The sequence below is a fragment of the Rattus norvegicus genome, chromosome 2 (genome assembly GCF_036323735.1).
Source record: "Rattus norvegicus strain BN/NHsdMcwi chromosome 2, GRCr8, whole genome shotgun sequence".
NCBI lineage: Eukaryota > Metazoa > Chordata > Mammalia > Rodentia > Muridae > Rattus > Rattus norvegicus.
Window position 1 is genome coordinate 211,577,855 of NC_086020.1, and position 20,658 is coordinate 211,598,512.

The 20,658-nt window shown below is 38.5% G+C and overlaps 1 long non-coding RNA gene across 4 annotated transcripts in view; it reads right to left on the bottom strand.

The window, feature by feature from the left end:
- Positions 1-9,417, bottom strand: part of LOC102553943 (uncharacterized) — a 133,704-nt gene extending 124,287 nt beyond the window's left edge. For all 4 annotated transcript variants that reach the window (XR_010064407.1, XR_005501249.2, XR_010064406.1 and 1 more), the window contains exon 1: positions 49-9,417. This is a non-coding gene — a long non-coding RNA (uncharacterized LOC102553943). The remainder of the gene's footprint in view (positions 1-48) is intronic.
- Positions 9,418-20,658: the final 11,241 nt, after the last annotated feature.

A 20,658-nucleotide genomic window follows, 5' to 3' on the forward strand; every position in this document is an offset into this window, starting at 1 on the left:
ATAAACAATATTAGATGGAAATAAATGCATTATTGTGGTTTATCTTACCAGAGAATGAAGTAACTGTAAGGGACTCCAAACCATTAATGGTTTTCTGAAATATGGACTCGAAATTAACCTGTTTGAATCAGGGTGAGAGGGCCAAGTTTCCTTGGCATAAACCTGAAGAAAGGAACAATTGCTGGACAGAAACGGAATGTTGGAGAAATCTTAACTCTCTGCAGAGAGATTACAGCAAGTGAAGAATAACCTCCTAGAAAAGCTCAGAGTTTGATGACAATTCTTTTTAACCCAAGGATGATAACTGAAATTTGTTTCCTAATTTTAAAAAGGATGATTTATTTCTGAAATATTCAGGGCCAAATAGGATTTAATTACTGTAGTCAAAGCATAATTTCCACAGTCAATCAGGATTCAAGATTGACCCGAACTTGATCTTAAGTCATGAATAATTGATCATAACATTTTGATAGCATAAATCAGCACACCAAATAATCGTATGTATACACATATAATTATTTATTATTATTATATATTAGGTGCTGTAGTTAACAGACTTGGTTCAAAGAATGATAAAGTACCATGTTTACCAAGGTTTCCCCTAAGGAAGTTCACAACAAGTTCTTCCCTTTGCATAAGACTCATCTGTCATAATCATATTCTAGAATATTCCTCAAGAATTCCAGAGGGTAGGTCCAACTTAATCCTCCTTTTTCAGCTTATGTAAAATCCAGAAGGACCATGAGTTTGTATAAAGCTATTCAGGTGATAGCTTCAGTTGTAGTCACTGCTGCAGGTTTAATGTCTTTAGTGAGGCACTGTTGTTTAACCGTTACTCTGACAAATACCTTCGTTTTATCTCTAAATTACAATCTCAGCACAAGTTCTTTGTTGTCACCATTCAGGGACACTGGAATATCTTCATAGACAATGATAACTCTTCCATTGTCTGGCATAATCTCATCCAACGAGATTCTGATCATTGTGACATTTCACAGAACATTCCGATGTCAGCTACATTGGCAAAATCATGCCTAATGGGCCTTATGAGTAATAACTGGCACAGACTTTACATACTGTAAAATAATATGCCAGCCAAGAGAATGAGAAAAAATGGTCACAATTTTTCAGAGACTGTCTTTTATGTATCCTTAAAAGATGATTGTAGGTCATTCCAGTAATTCAAACTCCTGTACTATCAAAACCTTAGTCTATTCAAAGTACTTTAAGAAGCACTTTATATTGCATAATAGATATTCATTTATCATGGTTTCAGAGGTTAGAAAGTTCAAACCCAGGCTACAAGTTGACTTGGTGTCTTAATAACTATTATTTTGGATTTAATTCCAATGTGAATTTGATAGGGGAGGTAGATATTCAAAGCCCAGCAAAATTGGAGTATCACAATGCTTCATAACTTTGGTATCTTCTGTATACAGAGAATGTAACTAAATCCTTCCTAATCTCAGACATTGGTTTATATATGATAGCTCAATGGCCTAGGCTGAATACAGTTCGCCCTCACAGTGCACTGCATAAGGTGACTTAAAACATAGTAAGTTGTGAGGATGACGATTGTTTCTTCTCAGTGAGCCACAGTCGCACGGTCCTTCTGCAATCACTACTCCTCTTAGTCAGGCACACTAACTAGTGGTAATTGTTCAGTTGTATATTATTCAACAAGGCCTGTAGTTCTGCAGGCAGACGAGGCAAAGGAAAGAGAAAGTGCAGAATCATCTATTCCAGGCACAGGAGCTTCCTGCTACTCCACACCAAGTCTACTCCTTCCTAAGATCTCTTCACACCAAGTCTACTCCTTCCTAAGATCTCTTCACACAAAGTCCTTCCTAAGATCTTCCACATTTGTTTTACCCTTGACCTCAGATATCCTCTCCCCAGATAACCAAGGGCCCTGCAATCCTTTTCTTGTGAGTCTGGATTTGAACTCATTTTCTCATGGAAGCCTTCGCTGGTCACCTTGTTTCTTGTTTTGTTTGTTTTCCTTAGCCCACGCTGCTATTTAGCATAGTATGTGTCTTGCATTTTCCTTTCCATTGTACGTCTCCCTCACTGAACTATAAACACCATTAGGGGAGGAGTATGTTCCTCATTACTGTATCCCCATCCCTTAGAATTGAATCTGGTACACAGCCAGATTCCTAATAAATGACCATTTTATAAATAAACAGATATGCAATCATGCCTTTAAAAAAACATGAAAATAAAAATATCAGAGACATGTAACACAGCTTTCAAGCTTTTTCTCTTTCTTCCTAGGCCCAGGCAACATCTTACCTAGATCTTGAATAGATTCTATTTTATTATTTTATTCCAAAAATACCCAGCTGTTTGGGGAGGATGGGGAGAGACAGACAGCTCTGATAAATTATAAATGTCCTAGGAAATTTCAAGAATTCTATTCCCTGCGTTCTTCATAATACATTATACTTTGACATTTATAAAAATGAAAAACAAATAGAAATTAATCTCATCTTTAAAATATGAATCCTATAAATGTTATTGAAGTATATTTTATCACATTTTCAAACTATGTATAATACTTAGCTTTGAAATCCATTATTCCTTCACAACTTAGGATTTTTGAATTAATAGATGTTTACTTTTTATAATCATTAATATTTCTGCTGCCAATACATTTGCTAATCCTGTACTACTCTTTTTTTGTTTCTAGCCCGTGCTATAAAACCAGTGTTAATACCCAATTTTTAACTTTCTTCCAAAAGCTGGTTTCTTAAAGTGGACCAGGAAATGAAAGCACGCTGCTGGAATTGTAAGATTAGGAAAGTTGGAGCTCATAAGCAATGCAAATGGCTAAAATCTACAGGAATTCAATAAGCATAGATGCTGGATCTAAAAACCATACTATGCTCCTGTTAATAGGTCTTAGTGGACAGATCCAAGAAGAGACTCAATTTCCACAAGGAAGTCCAAACACAAGTCCTATCTAGAATGGCTTCTGGGGGGAAAGGTATACGAAAGGACTATTTAAAGACATTGGGTGTGTAGAGAATTCCCAGGAGAATAAGAAAGGAGCCGCTAGAGAGTAGTAATTTAACCAGATCTCAGCAAGCAAACAAACAGTATGTGTATTCAAAGTCAAGGATGAAATCTCCTCTTTAGCAGTTTCAAGGTAGCTTTAACTCAATCACCATGGCTCATGGGAAGCACACGGGAGATGGATGAAGTTGGAAGGCTGTATTTATTGTTTGCTAACTGTTCCACATTGAGCCGCGTCCTTTATATTCCTTGCCTCTCAATGCTACATACTCATGCTTTATTGTTTGCATGCAGGTGTCAGAATATCTGCGCAAAAGTAAGGCAGATAGATGTTTATAAAATTTGAGAAACTAATGCTTAAAGTTTAAGCTTGTGACACATCATTTTCTCTTTCAGACTTGAAGGTCTCACTTTACAGACATCGCCGCCTAACGTGATACATTTGATTTATTAAATTAATTTTTAGCTGTCAACTCTCAAAAAATGTAGACTCAAAAAGGTCAGAGATTCTGTTGTTGAAGTTGTTTTATATATATATATATACACAGAACACTTCAGCATTTTGAAAGTCGTGCCTGGCACATAGAAAGCACTTAATAAATATTTATAGAATGAATGACACAGTCAAAATAGCCTCTTAAATGAATAAACACACAGTACAGCTAATTCATAATGTTTATGTATCTACATAAAATCTGAGCCTCATAGAATTTGTCTTAAAAGTCTGGTTGAGATCAATAGTGCTTGGAAAATATGATATAATATAATTTGTAAATTATAATTAATATAATTTGGCTTTGAAGGATTTATAGTTTGGTTAAGGAATCAAAACTACACCACAAAAATGCTTTCCTAACATACGAATGTAAAACAAACCATCGAATTGTTATGTGGACCATTGATAAGACAGATTCTATGAGAAGAAACACAAAGGAAAGCAATGTGACCTTTGTAGAGAGCTTCTTAAGGAAGATGGATTCTGAGGCAGTCTTTGAAGCAGAAGAGGAAAACCTCCCACATGGAGGGGAGAGAAGTAAAAAGAACACAGAAGGCTTCAAAATAGTCACTTACAGCAAAATATAGTAAGACAAGCTTGAAGGAAATAAAGTTGATGGGAACTCATAGATTTGTGCTACATATTCTAAGGGACATTAATGGCATGCTGGGTTTCTGATACAGAATTTCTGCACTCACTGATGCTGCAGAAAACATTTATGGGGTGTTTACTGTGTGCTAGAAATTATATAGGTACTGAACAAAAGAAAATCAATAAAGTCTCTATTCCCATAAAGCGTATACTCTAGTGGGAGAGAAAGAAATATGGGAATAAACACAGCTTTTCATGTAGCTCTCACTGTTTGAAAGACACCTAACATGACAACTCCAAGAAAGTTTCATAGAAGGTCATAGAGTCAAAGAAAGTCTGCTGAGGTAGGAGTGTGTGTGTGTGTTGAGGCTTTGAAGAGCACTGTCTTACTTCTGTGCACCCCAAACAAGTTCAGGTCAGGTGGGCCCAGTTATACTCTGCCCCAGAATACATTGGGACAATAGAATAATGAAAACTACCTACATTTGATTAATTATACTACGGGCAGAGAAATCTGTACTTTTATTCAGAGTTGGGAATATGTGGAACTCAAGGTAAGCAAGTTGTTGAGGAGGTTCCAAGGTTTCTAGGTGTATTGTTTGAAGAAGGATGTGTGCCCACGGTGTGTGCAAGTCAAGAAACAAGTCTGCCATATTTGCAAAGAGTAGGCAAAAGATTTCAGTTGACCCCTGGATGCGAACACAGAAGGGTGTGGGGAAGAAACTGCTGAGATCAGGGGCAGAAGAACACACATTTCAGAGGGTATACTTTACAGAAATGTAGGACACTGCCCGCCCTGAAAAGATCCATGATACACAAACACAGCAAGACGGCAAAAGACTTGAGTATTCAACATTGGACAAAAATCTACAGGGTTTAAATAAATAAAACTTAAGCGACAATTCCAGCTTTCATAGAAAAAAATAATAGCACCTGCCCCAAATTTCATTGAAATTTGAAAATCATAACCTCACAGATTCAAGAAACTCAACAAAAACATTAAGAAAAATCACACCAAGATGCTCCAAGTTACTGAAAACTAGTGATAAAAACACAATCCTGAAAGAACAAGAGAAGATATTCTTAGGCTCCACTGAAGGAAAACGAAGGTCAGATCATTTCTCTTTGGAAGCACATGGTCTAGAGAAGCCTAGAGATGAAGTGCTACAGAGAAAGAAACTCAATTCCTTAATTCACAGGACTGATCAATCCAATGAGGGAACCCTCTGAACAAACATCTTAGGAGATGCCACAAAAATGCTGGACAAAATTGTCTCCTCATTTATGAGAGAAACTACGTCCAGCAGACAGAAGGCAACTTTTGTCACCTGATATCATCACGAAATAAAATATAAATAAACTAACCAAAAACATACTGCCCTGCTTACCGTGAAAGACTTAAGTAGTAGCCCCTTCTACCAGAGACAAGAGAAGTGTGACCACTCTCAGTTTATAGTCTTATATTCCCAAATAGAACTATATTTATTCTCTAAATACCCAAGATAATAATGAAACAAAAAAACAAAAAGTATTTAAAATTAAAATTATCTTTACACAAATATGACTACAACTGATTACCCATATAAAAAACTCTTGCAGATAAAATAAATGAGTAGGCTTAGTATTTTCACAGGATACAGATTAATGTGCAAACACACACACACACAAAACCCTATTTTCTGTTTGCGAGCAGTGATTGTGAGCACTGAACTTTTGAAAAGCTCAGACAGGTCGCACTGCCATTACAATAGCTTTAGAATATGGAATACTTACGGAATAATTTAAGGAAGTATGTGCAAGAAATGTACACTGAAAATTACAATACCTTGATAATCCAATAGAGCATCCCTCTTCTGTTCTAGCTCTCAGTGGCATGCTATCACCCATTCCTATACAGCAGGATGTCAGCAATTGACTTGCCATTGACTATTTTATTATGTGAAATTCTTCACTCAATATTTGATTTTTTAGAGTTTTATGATGACAGCATATTGCATTTTAATTTTTTTATGCATTCATTGAGATGGTCATATGGTTTTGTACTTCATTCTTTTGGTGGAGTTTTCATATTATTGATTAGTAAATCTCGAACCATCCTTGCACCCCTGAAATAAATCCCACTTGATTAGGGTAAATAATCTTCTTCATGTGCTGTTACACTTGGTTTGCTAGTGTTTTGTCAAGGAGAGTTAGTATTTGTGTTCAAACCGTTTTGAAGTAAAATTTTAAAAGTTAGAGGTTCAATCGAAGATTTGTATGTGAAGTTTATCAAAATTAGTGGTCACTAGAAGGTGAGTTACAAGAATGCTGTGCAAGTAAATAGCAACGATATGTCCTGGTTTAAAGTATGAACATCGTAAGTGTTCCCTGAAATTCTCATATACTGCTGGTGAGAATGTAAAGTAGCTAGTTCTTTATAGAACAACTGGACAGGTATCCATGAAGCTAAACGGCAGACATTTTAAACCCTAGCTAACATGCAAGGTAAATGAAAGCTTGTGTCCACACAGACTTGTATGTCAAAGTTAGTAGCAGTTTATTTGTAATAAGCAAAAATCAGAAACAGTTTTGGTATCCATTACCAGCAGCACACTCTGGTCTATTCACGTAAATAATCCTGTCCCTCAATAATAGGAAAGGAAAATAACCCTATGGTATTTACAATAAAATGAACGAGTCATAGAAATATTGTCTTAAGTGTAAAGAGACAGACCAGAGACTATGTTTTTATATATTCTTAAGCTTATTAAAATATAAGGAAAAATTGGACAGTATATGGGCAAAAGATAAGTGGAAGGTAGGGAAGTGGGGCAAATCCACAATAGAACTAAAGAGCTCTTGGGGTGACCAAAGCATGACAATATCATGGTTGACAGATACACAGCTGTAGGCATTTGTCCACTCGATTGTATATATAAACTGGTGACATTTATTTTCTATAATGTTTAGGATTTCTATTTTTAATTTGCATACAGTACTCCTTACATTTTCTCTGATGTACCAAAACGTAATTATTAAGTGAAGATGATCAGCATATTTTGTCACCTCAGACATGAAGCGTTCATTTGTGTCTACTCTGAAATAGTCACTGAATTGCTGCTAACCAAAACCATCTTCCTAGACTCTACAGAATTAGGAGGTTGCTCCTTCTATCCAACGCCACCCACTAACAAAGCTTCCTCCATCCCCCTCCTCAGACCCTCTCTGGTCTCTGCTTTTTTACTCTCTGTTTCTGTGGAAAACATTTTATGTAATGTTCACTTCAAAAATGTAACTCATACGTCTTGATTATAAAGACTATTTAGCAATAAGGCCAACTATGAGCCCCAAAATATGCCTGGCATTTAATAAAGAAGAAATAAGTAAACAAATGAATTAATAAATGGATGAGTGGCAGGCAAAGAACTGATAATCTCATAACAGGGACGCTTCACACAGTGTGTTTGCCTGAAGTTCTGAATTACATCTACAACTTGTATTATTGAGGTCTTCGAAGGCTCACTGCCGAGTCCTGTTTCCTGGTACTTTACACAGTTCTTTAGAAGACATTTTTACTTCCTAGCATTCTTTCTTGGCTTTGGCTTCTAGCCAAGAAAAAGAAAAAGAAACCCTTGCAAGATTTCTTCACAAATCTTGATATCCTTGTTACTACTCACGACGCCTGCAATTTCATTCCCCTGATCGCTCAGTGTCCAAATCACAGTCTCCAGGAGTTTGTATCATTGTGTTCCCTTTGCAATTTTAGATCCCTGTCTGGATGACCTGGGAATAAAGTTGGGTACCACGGTGAACCACTTCATATATAATTCAATTTTTAATAACCCCAAATTGAGTCTTTTATCTATTGTCTCCTCAAAAAAAAACTAATTTTCGTTGTCAACAAAGCCTGAGCCAGCAACACAGAGACAGCAGTCAGCCTTTGTTTTGTTTTTCACTTCCAAAACACTATTTAAGCCTCTTTCCTTCCCAAGAGCACTATATAGGTTGCACATGTGCACACCACTCACAATTTCCAGAGCCAGTGAAATGGCTTCACGAGTACCTGAAGAAACTGAAAGCCTGAGATCCAGTCACAGGACCCATGGTGGAAGGAGAGAGTTGAATCTTGAGTATTGTCCCCTGACTTCCACAGACACACTGTGACTCATGTCCAACTACAGACGTGCACAATCCATGCACATACACAGCTTATAGACGTGCACACACGTACACACTCATGCATGCATATGCACATGCACATGCACATAGACACACAAAACATCATTCTTTTTACCAAGAAAAAAAACTGTAGTGAGGAGTTAAGTTAGTTCTGCCACATTCTGCATTATGAAGTTGAGGGGACATCACCGGAGACACAGCTTCTTTTAGACATTTACACCCCAGAAACTATTAATGAACAGTTAAGCAGTCCAGGAGACTATCCTTTCTTAGTTCCTTTATACCTATACCCAGACTGATCACCTCCTCAGAGCCTGTGACTGACCTCAAAGTCCACTGAGTCTCACAGGACAAATTAGATGTGTTTTCTGCACTCACATCCCTGGGTGTGGCCCACAGTCAAGCAGAAGTGGCTATTTAATGGTTAAAGAAATAGAAATTTTTGCTATTAAAAATAGCTTTTCTTGTTTAAAGAGAAAGTAGGAAGTGTGCCACAGTTGTAAGAGGCCCTCTCCACAAACTCATATATGGTTGTCACAAAACTCATGCTCGTGGTACCCTACAAAGATGGCATCAGTCAGACATGAGAGCCAACATACCCTCACAGGGGTTATTCAGTCATCATTATACACTGCAAGAGTCACCCAAAGGATGATGGGACCAGAACTCCAAAGTAGAATTAGCTGAAATTCAGTAACAAACTCATATACTTCATATTGAAGTTCTGATTGAATTTGGACAGAAATTCAAATATTTGGAGTTATTCTATAGACATCTGATTAAAATCATGGTTAAAACAAATGTAAGGGGAGCTACAAAATGTCTTCCCTCAGTATCTGTTTGGGTGGTTACAATTCATATACCGTTCTCCCAGGACATGCATGGCACATGCTCCCCTTAACTAGGACCTTCTTTGTGACCGATGCCTTCATGAATACAATATGAAGAAGCTAGCTGGATATGTACTGGAAATCTGAATGGCCAGAAACTGAAGGAAAAGCAGATGTTTTCCTTTCAAATGCTTTAGAAAGACATTTGCCATTTTGATGTACTGGCTGATACTGAAACAGGAAGACTGAAGAGCCAAGGACAGGACAGAGTTTGGAAAAAACTGAACTGGTATGAGCCAGGTGACATTAAAAGCAAAGAATTCCTTTTTCCTGTGTCTTGGAGGGGAGGGGAGAGGGGAGGGGAGGGGAGGGGAGGGGAGGGGAGAGGAGGGGAGGGGAGGGGAGGGGAGGGGAGGGGAGGGGAGAGACAGAGACAGAGCAAGCATGGGAGAGGAACAGAGAGAAAGTGTACAACAATGAGTAAAGATGTTGGTTTAGAGAGAGTTAAACCTGAATTTGAAGCATCAGTACCCTCTACCCACTTAACTTCAGTAACATTAAACGCAAGCTCCCAGGCCCCAACTTCCTCATTTGTGAAGGGCAAATGATGGCCCCTCGTGTAAGATTGTGTCATATGGTGACATACAAAGTCATTTAGCATAGTGTCAAGTCTATATATGGTTACCAACTGGAGGTAACATGTACTGTTACGGTATTTAGCTATGGAAGAACTGGAAGTCTGGACACACTTTTCAAACAAGGAGCTAGGACCTAATAAAACACAAACAGCAAAAGATGAGGGTTTGATATAAAAATTAAGGTGCAAAACTGGACAGTGGGACAAGTCCCAGCAGGATTTTAGGAAGAGTTTGGGAGTATGTATATGTTATTGTTTATATTAAATATAAAATAAATAAATATATATATGGCTATCCAGATGGCTAGCCAAATAATAAATATTCTATAATATAAATATATAACATATACGTAAGTACATATTCCCAGACTCTTCCTAGCATGCATTTATAAACTGTATCTATGAATGTATGTATATGGGAACTCTGGAGGGAACTGGGTTCTGGAACCTGGACCCAGCGGCAGATGGAGGGGAGAACAGCAGCATGGTCCATACAAGTCAGAGACAATGAACAAGTTGGTGGGAGAATCATAGAGATCCAAAAAGTTGGGCTAGGACATTTCTAAACCAATGTAGATGACTCAATAATTTTTTTGCATTTCCACATATCCAGTAAAGAAAATATATGCAAAACAAATTTAAGGGAAAGACCAGAAACTTATTGTAATAACTTCTGTATTGGACTATAAGAAGTCAACATGCTCATGCAATCTTACTGCAACATCTATCAAGTAGGTGAGGAAGTCCCAGCAGCACACAAAAGGCAAGGAACAGTTGTCAGCAAGAAAGCGGTACTCCTGTTCCACTGGAGTCAACCATAAGGAACTTTCTAGAAATGTTAATGAGTTTGAAGTGGATGCTTCCCAAATCATTCTTCCAATCAAAGCAGCACTGAGACAACTCCCTAACTTCATCTTTAACTTTTATAACAATTAGAGCTCAGGTGTTTGTATGATGGAGGAGAGATGCATTGGTAGGTAGGCAAGTCCTCTACACTACAAGCAGTCAGAGTTCTGCCCTAGAAATACTGTGAAAGTAAGTGTTGTTCTCAAGTCCCAAAGTCCTGATATTTTGTTACTCAGCAATGGGAAATTAATATAGGAGCTCAGCATATTACATTATATTCATGGAAAAGCAGAACAAAGATATCCAAAGCCCAGAACACTGAAGATGGCTGAAGAGAAATAGGAATTTTTTTTAAAGCTTTTAAAGGGGATCCAAGTTTGAAATGATAGATAGGAAGAACAAGAGGATCCTCTCGGTTTATCATCAGGAAGGAGAACAGAGGAAAGCCCACAGAACAGCTAAGCCCAGGCACCTTCCTCCACCTCCACACAGAAGATAGTTAGGAGCAGTATTTTTGCCCAGTCATTACTTAAATGTGGTTTTGTCTAGAAGAGTCACTAAATTAACAGAGATATCAGGATCTGAGGTAAGTCAGTACCTCCACAATACTCTCAGAACAACAGAAAGAAAAGGCCACTTCTCCTAGTCGATGCAAGTTATCACCCAATTTAGATAATCCAAAAAGTGATTGATAAATGAATGAAAAGAGATTGGGAATAAGGTGAGATAAAGTCCATGGACTTAAACATGCAGGGGCACATTTTTTTCTCATGCTAGCTGATTGTCAGACATAAAGAATAAAGTCCTATACTTACAATTACTGTGCTGAAGTCTCAGATTACAAACACAAGTGAAAGGTCTAAAGTGTGAGTACTGGGATTTTGGTAGGTTTTCTTAAACATGAATTCTACATTCTTAAGACAATGTGACAAATCCTTGGAGATCTGAGAGGGAAAAAAATCATTTGAAACCTAGGTTTCTATAACCAGTTAATTGTCAATCAAATGAAAGAACAAAATGAAGACTTTTTTTGACTTGCAAGAAATTTAAAAACTTCCCTCTCAGATATATTCTATTAAAAAATCTTGCATATGTACTTCTGTAAAAATATGCCACAAAGAAAACATATGTCTCTCCTGTCAGTGACAAAAAAGAAAACAGTTAGAAATTCACAAAAAAGAAGCCAAATGCTTTATCACAGAGCCACTCAAGTGTGAATAAAATTATAATGTAGCATGATTTGGAGTTATTGACCGATTTTAAAAGATGCCAGTTTTCTTTGATGCTTGAAGCATTCATCATTAAATGTCATATATTTAATGACATGAGATTACATTTCCCTCCCGGGGAGTACCACCAAGACTCTTAGCTTTTCAGTGAATAATTGCACATGGGGATAAATGTCTGACTTCTCTTTAAAGGCATTCAGCTTTTCAAATCAACTTATACACAGCACTCAAAGATCTAATTAGAGGACAAAAAACAAAGATTCCTCATCATAATAATATGAGAATTTATACAGAAGTCCAGATACTGGAATGGAAATAGAATTGGCCACAGCCAATGGTTGTTTGTATTTAAATTAGGAGTTATTAGTTGGAAGCTCATTAATAGCCTCCTCCCTCACAGAGAATGAGGATAACATAAGAGAGATCCACATCCACAGTGAGCCCTGCCACAGGTCTTTCAGTACTTTGGGAACTAGATACATCATTTGAGAAATCATTCTCTTCACCTGCAATGGTTCCATTCACTCCCAGGGCTCTCCTGGGGCCTCACTAGCTTTTCCTTTCCTCCTTGTCCTTTAGGGAGCAATCATAAGTCATTTTCAACTTCAAGGTCTCATGATCGCCTTCATTTACACAACCAGGCTTATACTGAGCTTCCATACTGATGTATCAAGTCCATAATGAGCATTATTTTCCCAGAAAATGAAAATACACTCTTGAATCTGACTAGCAAATTGAAACTATAAACTCATCAACGTATTAGTTTTGCCTTAGAATTTGTAACAGATAAACCTTAAAATCTCAGTCCCACATACACAGAATTATTTTTGTTCAACAGTTGGTAACAAGCTACTCAACGTCACACTCTAAGGTAACAGTGGCACGAACGTCTTTAATGTATAGCTATTAATGTATAGCTATATACCTAGGATATAGACAGATAGGCAACGGATGACAGAAGAGAGAGAATAAAAGGTAGTAGGAGGTATATGGGATGCATCATGTCTGTCTAAATGTCATTGGCCAGAATATAGTCATAGCTTCACACATAATTGCAAAATATTCTGAAAATATTAAATATGATCTAATTAATTTCCCAGGTGGAAGAAAGAAACCAGCTTGGCAAGCAGCTACTCAGGCTGTCATGAAGTATATTATTTCAAGTGTTTTTTAAAAACCCAAAACGCTTCCAAGATGGTTAACTACTGATTCAGTCTTGTCTCATCATTCAGTCTGCAAGCATCTGAAGGGTGGGAATGATTGCTTTAACATCATCACTGTCTCCATACCTGCACTTGCACAAGTAGGTGTTTGAGAAAATCTTGAAGGAATTAATTTTCTTGATTATATTCTAGTAGCAGGACAAATTAATGCAGCTACCAGAGTGAAAAATAATCTCCTTTCTCAATGCAAAGATCGAGCCAAGTATTTTGAACCAATTATATTTTTATTAAAATAACTATAATACAATGAACCCATAATTGGTTATTCCAAATAATAGCTGAGCTAGTGAGTTTCAATATTTGTTTTATTATTGAATGCACAAGGAATGGGAGAGACTGCAAAACGTGCACATTCTCTCATTTTCCTTGAGAGAACAAAAACATGCAGAAAATGCTTAATGATACAATGAATTGGTAATTTTCTAATTTGCTACAAAAGCAGCAGTATTTATCAGGTGCTGTTTACATGTGTATGCTACAACAAGCTATTAAAGTAACGCCCCTAACTCTCATAAATCAACCAAACAAATATGTCCTCCAGTGCAACAATGGTTATAGGGGTGCCCCATGCTCTAGCACATAGAGCCCAAGGAAAGGATGATCAATAGACGGTAACTGCTAGAAAACAGACTTCACATATCGAACTTAAAAAAAAAATCACTGAAGCAGATGGATGCCACTTGTGAGTCACAAATGCAGATAGAGGTAGACTGAGTAGTAAGGATGAAAAGGAAATCTGGAGAGCACTTGTTGACTTCTCCTCTTTATGGGTCGTTACAATGGTATCTATTACACATAAATAGATAACACCTAAACTACTTTAAATATGTGAGGAAGTAAAAGATATGAAAACGCTTTGACAAGTACATGAAGCAAACAGCCGTTATCAACAGTGATTACTTAAACATGACTATCATGAAGATCTCAAGAGCGAAGGCCAGAGAGTGCACTACTCAGAACTGTGATGGTTAGGGAACAGTTAAGGAGTGAAGACAAAGTCACTGTCTTGGTCATGAGGGAAGTGACTAATGTAGTGTTCAAGACAAGATGTGTAGTAGGACAGGAGACAAGAAACTGGGGCATTTGATAAGGGCTATGAATATGTTCCTCAACTGACAAGATTTACTTACATTCAGACAAAGCCATCGAAGCCTGAAATAACTCAAGTCAAACTTCTTCATTTAAGGTTGGAGAAATAGCTCAATATGTAAAACATTTGCCATGTAAGCATGGGGATCTAAGTTCATATCCTCAAAACCCTCATAAATTCTGGCTTCGTACTGTGTCTGGAATCCAAGTGGTCCTATGGTGAGAAGTAAGGGGAAAGACCAGAGACTCTTCAGAAGTTCCAGGGAAGCTAACCAGGCACGTACTGAGGGGAGAAAAAGGAGATTCCATCTCAACACAGGTAGAAAGGGAGGACGGACACTGGCAGTTGGCCTCTGACATCTCCATGTAAGCCAAAGCAAGTACAACATGTGTTCTCTGTCTCCGTCTCTCTCTCTCTCTCTCTCTCTCTCTCTCTCTCTCTCTCTCTCTCTCTCTCTCTCTCCCTTTTCTTCTCCCTCTCCCTCTCCCTTTCTCCCTCTTCCTCTCCCTCTCACCCTCCCCCCTCTCTCACACAGACACAGACACAGACACACACACAGACACAGACACACACACACACACACACACACACACACACACACACACTGCATTTTAATGCCTAAGGTAGCTTGAGACCCCATATGAACAACAATGCCAACCAACCAGAGCTTTCAGGACTAAGCCACTACCCAAATCTATACATGGACTGACCCTGGGCTCTGACCTCATAGGTAGCAATGAATAACCTAGTAAGAGCACCAGTGGAAGGGGAAGCCCTTGGTCCTGCCAAGTCTGAACCCCCAGTGAATGTGATTGTTGGAGGGAGGGTGGTAATGGGGGGAGGATGGGAAGAACACCCATACAGAAGGGGAGGGCGAGGGGTTAGGGGGATGTTGGCCCAGAAACCGGGAAGGGGAATAACAATCAAAATGTAAATAAGAAATACTCAAGTTAATAAAGATGGAAAAAATTAATTAATTAATTAATTAATTAACACAATACAACATAGAGCATCTGTTGTTGACCCTCATGATCAAATGGCTGTCTGAGAAGTTCAGCTCACTCCTGCCCAGCATTAGAAAAGAACACCGTACTGCAAGTCACTAAAGCCAACAAAGGATCCAAATTCAAACCTCACCAGAGTATGACGTCTAGCAAATTGATACCACTTTCACACCATCATAAATTTGAAACATTCTAAATGCATTACTCTAAGCTATGGAAGGTATTTGCATGTGGATAGTAAGACTGACTGAGAGACTGACACTGAGCTAGGGAAAGCCACCAAGATTCCAAGGACCGAGGCTCAGAAGACAAACACTGCACAAGACCACCTTCCAGTTACATCGTCTGAAACCCAGAGATGTTTTGTTTTGTTTTCCCATGAGGAAATGTTGGGAATGGTTTGCAAACCCAAGGAGGTCAGAAAGGCACATGAGAGAAAATAGACTCTAAATGACATGGTCGAAGGGAAAACAGCTCCCTGAGGAAAAGTTAAGAAAGCACAAATTTTTCTGATGTTGGACTGAGGTGTTCTGTGTCAGTGAAGAAGCTTGTGAAAGCAGGAGGTTTGCCTTCAGTACAGGACGCTTTGTGATGCCCTTCAATGGCTGACCAGAGTAGTCAGAAGCCATACAAGGAAACTGGGAGGGGTTTGGTCCTTTCTTTCATACTCCAAAGAGCATGGCAACGTAACACTTAGGTTTGTAAGCCCAAAGAAGAAAATTGTTTCAGCTGCCAACTGTGGTAAAAAACTTTAAGTCTCACTTGCAAACATTTTTTTTATTGTTGGAAAGTCTTTCATTTAAAAAAAATTTGAAAGTTTGAAGTCCCAGCAATAATGACATCATTGAATTATGAGACCTGAGGTTGTACGCAGGTGGCTGCATCACTAGATTAAAACAGGCCAGTCTTAGAAGATATTCACAGGGATAATCAGGGTTTTGTGCTGGGAGATGCTATATTCTGAACTGTTATGGAAAAAATGCCAGATATGAGGGCAGAGGGGGGACAAGGAGAAAATGATGCAATTCTTGTTTTGATGTGTGTCTTCGTGTGTGTGTGTGTGTGTGTGTGTGTGTGTGTGTGTGTGTGTGTGTGTGTGGGCGTGTGCCTGCAAAGAACAGAAGAGCACCAGATCACCTGGAGCTGTAGTTTTAGGAGCTTGTAAACCTCCCAGCATGGGTGCTAGAGGCTGAATATGGTCCCCTGGAAGAAGAAACTTTATACCATAGAGATATTTCTCCAGCTCCTTCCCCATTACATTTTTTGCACCCAAATCCTTGTGTGACCGTTTCCTGATTTTTATACCCATATATGTCAAATATACTTCATAAGGACATTCCTTGGAAATTGTCTACAAGAGAAATTCAACCGTAGTATCATGGTTATGGGGACCTGATGACTTTCAGACTTTATAACTGCAATCCAAAGTAAGAAATGTGGTTTACATTTTAATTCAGTATGCATGCACAGTATTAAAACTGAGTACTACAAAATAAAACTGAGTATATACAAAATAAGATTTTAATGAAAAGAATAGTTGTTCTTAGAATGCAAAATGCATTCAACATTTTTGTTCTTTTTTTTTTATATGAAATGTTTGCCAAGAGTTAGTAAACTGATTCGTAATCCATCATGGGTCACAAAGAGTTTGGAAAACACTCACTTCTGAAAGGCAATACTCTTTTTAATTTTACTATTCGAGATAGCATTTTGGTTCTTTAGTCTTTAAAATGAAACTATCAGAATCTTTAAAGAAATAATAGCCAAAATAAGATTTTAAATGTAGCAATCATAGTAGCTAACTGTTCCAGCCTGAACTAAATTTATTGCATCCTCCCTCATATTTAACCAACCCAACTACCAAACAACCTGCCAGGTTAGGTGCTTTTTAAGGATGAATACCTCACTTTCCAAAGAATGGGATTATGTGTTTTCATCTTACTAACATACTGTATCGCCTACCCTGTACCAGTTTTGCCATTGCAGTTTGCTGAGTACTAAGGGAACCAGCAGTGTATAAGACATGATAAACACCTTTAGGGGACTTCTACCCACTCTGCACTCACCCTCCTACACATATGTTCTGTTCCCCAGTTCCCCAGTACCAGACATTCATGTTCATTCTCACAGCGAGTCGACGTCTTAAGGTGGTACAGGATAAACTTCGGAAAACTCACACAATAGCTTACAGAATTTTCATGCTTTTATCTGTTCCTATTTTCTACTCTCCGTTATCTGATGGCTTCCGACACCTCGAAATGCTACTACTGCCAGTCATCTCATTTAACATTGTTAGTGGCAGCCAGAGAAACTTTGAGAGATCACCATTTCATCAATTCTCTCCAGTCGGGAGGACTTGGTGCTTTTTAAGTAGAACCACAATATCAAGTTCATCTATACTATTAGTGGGGTCTCTATCACTGCCGAGTTCAGAGAGGGCTAAAGCACTGACAGTGGTTTTGCCTTTGCATATAGGGAACAGCTCATTTTCTTGTCTTTTTAGTGCTTGGGTTTCATCTCTAAGAGAACCACCACTCAAAATCAGGTCTAGGCAGAACTGTGGGATGAATATTCTGTAGGTCAATCTAAGAGTTAGTGGGCATTTACTGATTCTTCATATGTTCAAAGCCCTGCGCTGAAAGACAGTACTATATGAACCTTCAAAGGGATTAGAAGTCTTCAGTGATTGCCTGTGCTATTCATCAAAGGTTTTCAGTCTTCCCAGGTGTCTCGTTGCTTGGCCCATGGCAGTTAGGTGTGGCAAAATGACTTGTTTCACTGATGAGCAGAGGCACTTCCGGGCAGAGTTTTAAAAGCCAGTGGGCAAGGGAGTGCCTCTCTTTTCCATGGTACCAATTAGCAATGGTACAAATGATAGCTTCCCTTTCAGCCTGGAACCCAAACAAAGACAAAGTAGCCAAGAACTCTAACTGTCCTTCAACAAATACATGGTACAAGTAGTGATTTTAAAAGACTTTCTAACAAGTTTTGAGGATATTAAAGTTCAATCAGGGCACAACTCACACTTGGCAAGGTTAAGAATCTCTAGGGAGATTATAAAACATCTTTAAAAACATACCATCTCCCAAAAAGTAAAGAAACTAAATACTGTGGGATAGTTTTAATTCTATAAACAGAAGGCTAAGGAGTAAAAGGGAGCATTTAATAAAGGAGTAGTCCTATCAGAGGCTGACATGAGTAGGGATTTCCTCTTAGGTATGGGTACATAGGCCTCGTGAGAAGAAAGGTTGGGGGCGTCGGATGTAGGAAGACACAGGAAGTAAAAAATGTCACAGGAGAAAGATACATAAGACTTGTTTGGTGGAGCAAAGAGCCAAATACTGAAGAATTAAACAGGAAGAAAAAGCCAAATGGGAAGATTTAAAACCCAGAAAAAGAGAGTTGATTCTAATTCTGATGTTTCTCACTCAGTCATTTACCTGTATTCTCTGCTCAAGGGATACTTGGAAACCAAAGATGAGGGGGTTGTGATCCTTAGTCTTTGAGATCCTTATTTCACAGGGTTCATATAAAGAAATAACTTCAATACACTATATTAGACATTTTTGTCAACTAATCTATATGTGAGGAAGAGTGTATGGGAAGAGAGTGAAAGGGATTGGTGAGATTTTACATAAAATGACATCATGGCTGGTCTTTCAAGATACAAGATCATGTGTGTAGGGGAAGAAGAGAAATTTCAGACCAGGGAAGCATGCTGATTCATTACTCATGGGTCCGCTTTCTTGTTTAGTCATTTTCGTAAGGTGCCCTGTACCCTGGGTTTATCTCACTTCAAAGCTAGTTTTCTATTTATTGAACCTGCACTGCCTGCCAGGTATTGTACTAACCAACAGTAGGTAAAGTCCTCCTCATCACCTCACAGCCTAGCTGGGGAGACAGGAGAAAGTCAGTTAGATAAGTGACTCCAGTCATGCATGATTGGCATCTGACAGGGCCAAGAAGAATGCCATGTGCTTGATGCAGAAGGCATGGAGAGAGGGGAAAGCAGGGTGGATGGCCCCGAGACTTAAAAGAGAAATAGGAGGAGGCAGCCTGGTGCAATGGAAAGAAAGAATGAAGGGAGACTAATCCATATGAAGACCAGAACTGAAACAGGAAGAGGGGAACATGGAATGTCACTGAGGATGGAAGAACGTGGTAGAGTTGAAATTTGGAAGAAGGGGAGTCAAAGATCGAGTAGAGGGGCATGCAAGCGGAGAAATGGCAGGAGCCAACTCCAGATCTCCACGTTTTACCCTGAGATGTACAGACAGCCTGTTAACTATGAAAGAGCAGAGCCCAATAAAGTAAACATTCCAGAAGGCAGTCATATGAAAGATCAGAGAATGGGAAAGAAGCAGGACCATAGGGAGACCCAAAAAGAAGCTTCTATAAGAGAAAAAAATGGTGGTTACTTCTCAAGTTGTCAGTTACAAATCAGAAGGTCTAGAGTTATGATGGATAATGTCGTGATCTGGATTTGGGCTCTGTATATATAGGGAGAATGTTAGGGGCCATGCTGGGGGTTTTGGTTTCCAGTGCAGGCAATGGGTCACTTAGGGACATTCTGCAGAGGAAGAACTCAGGATTTCCTGAACTACGTGAATAAAAAAGAAAGAAATCTAACATGAAGGGAACCAAACATACTCAACATAGTGAGGGGAGTGAGAAGAAAATTTGGTTTAAGCTGTACGTGCAAATGCCCTTCTATATCAATGCTGTGGCCGCCATGTGAAGGGAAGACCCTACCAGAATCCAGGCGCATTGAAATGACCTAGTTTCTTATAAACAGTTAATGGTGGAGGCCATGTTGTTGAAGATTTGGAAGAGAAAATGGCCAGCAATAAAACACACGATCTTAAGTGACCAAGGACCAGGCAACATGAAATTAAAATAAAGCCATAGTAGAGCTCAAAAAGTCAGAACACAGAAAAAATGGAAAACAACATATTTTGATGAAATTAAGACATTAAAGATGAGCCTGGTTTTATTGATTAGGAGACTAGAGGAATGGAGATTCCATTAATACAGGAATAGTCTTTGAGATGAGGAAGAAATACTGAAATATTAAGTGTAACAAACTCATGAGTCCTAGAACATGTTGCACAAGATGTCTTAACACTGGACACAGGCTGTTTAAGAGACAGGAGACACCATCAAATGTAAACTGAAGATACAGTCTTAGGAACTGGAGATATGATCATAGGCATTGTATAGGCATATTACAGCCTAATGAATGGGTACCACCCATACATTTAGTTCATGTCAAAAGACAAAAAGAGAATGAAACCCTTTTGGTAGGAATCTTCTGTTAACTATATTCATAGACAGAGTTAGCGGTGGTCAAGGTAGAAACCCCTTCACATCTGAAGCTGAGACTCATTGAAAGAGAGTCCAGGGCATTCCACATTCAGCTGTGTTAGAACCAGAAAGTGAGGTACTTGTGACAGGGAAAACAATTTGAAAACTGTACCAACTGATTGGTACCACCCTGAAATGATTAACATCAGCACTGATCACCAGCAACCACTTT